Source organism: Centrocercus urophasianus, unplaced genomic scaffold, assembly GCF_019232065.1.
Source record: "Centrocercus urophasianus isolate 14NV4802_14NV808 unplaced genomic scaffold, USGS_Curo_1.0 seq_10, whole genome shotgun sequence".
Taxonomy (NCBI): Eukaryota; Metazoa; Chordata; class Aves; order Galliformes; family Phasianidae; genus Centrocercus; species Centrocercus urophasianus.
In genome coordinates this window covers 11375614-11376771 of record NW_024884142.1, presented here as the reverse complement: position 1 = coordinate 11376771, position 1158 = coordinate 11375614, and the positions used below count along the sequence as shown (strand labels likewise).

The 1158-nt window shown below is 39.3% G+C and overlaps 1 long non-coding RNA gene across 1 annotated transcript in view; it reads right to left on the bottom strand.

Annotated features, from left to right (window-relative positions):
• Window positions 1-1144, bottom strand: part of LOC122165614 — a 12662-nt gene extending 11518 nt beyond the window's left edge. The window contains exon 1 of the long non-coding RNA XR_006170571.1: window positions 1062-1144. This is a non-coding gene — a long non-coding RNA (uncharacterized LOC122165614). The remainder of the gene's footprint in view (window positions 1-1061) is intronic.
• Between the last annotated feature and the right edge of the window lie 14 nt (window positions 1145-1158).

The window sequence follows — 1158 nt, the reverse complement described above, 5'->3', positions numbered from 1 at the left end:
GAAGAGCACATGAAGAGCACATGAAGAGCACATGAAGAGCACATGAAAGAGGAAACTGCTCATTTTGTTTCTTGCTCTGCTCAGGAAACTGTGTTCTTTGCAATCTGGTCTGAACAGATATAGATAACTTTGTACTGTCAATGCAGCCTTTAATGGGAACTGGACAAAGCCACGGTCCTGCAGTGTGATCTCACATCTATATAAAATATCTGAATTTCTGTCTGTCAGTTATTTCCTTGTTTTGGTGTTAAGTACACACATGCTGGAGTTTGATGGATTGGGAAATCTGTGATTGGCTTCAGTATGGAAAACAGTTTTTCCAGGTAGGTCGTTAATACTGAAGGGCACATTTCTTTCCTGGTAACACCACACTACTGGTGGGCCTATAAACAGCTCTAGAGATTGAGTGTAGGCCAAAGGCAGATACTTTTTAACAAAATTTATCACCTTGTAGCAGGGAATCCATTCTGAGGCATTATCCAAACCATCCTGAAAGGTTTCCAAAAGCTTCATGAAACAAGTGTTGAGTGAGTTCCTTGGTTTTTACTACTAGTAGAAGCACAGAAAAAGTGCGGGACGTTCTCAGCGTGGTCCTCAGCTGCAAATCCAGTCAACCTCAAATTTCTCCCAAGTCCATTTCCTAGCACCATTCTGAGCATATACAAAATGCACACGTTCCCTCTGGCTATCCCCTTATTTTGGGCATAAAGCTGCTAAGGAGAGGGATGGAAATCTATTTCACAGTAAATGAATGACTTTATACAAGAATAAATTATTCAAATTAATTAACTTTGTATTTTGTTACTTTCCCCCCTTTGTGAGTTAACCAAGAGCAGCTTGCAATCTTCATGATTTCATATAAATCACAAACGTATTCATTATTCACTAAGCAATTTCTATAAATCAGCCCTGAGCCTATGCAGTTTTATCCTGAGATTGTTTACCTTCTCATTGGTTGCAAATATCAAGTTGCATTTTTTGCCTGTTCCCTAATGATTAAACTTAATGGAACAGCTTTACATTTGTAAGAGATGAAAAACATGATTTCCACAAATGCTTACATGTATTTAGCATTGGGTCTTTCCACGAAAAATTCTGCCAGCAGAGCCATTCACACAAGCATTTTCCAGAAAGGTGTCCAAAGTAGATGGGGGGGGG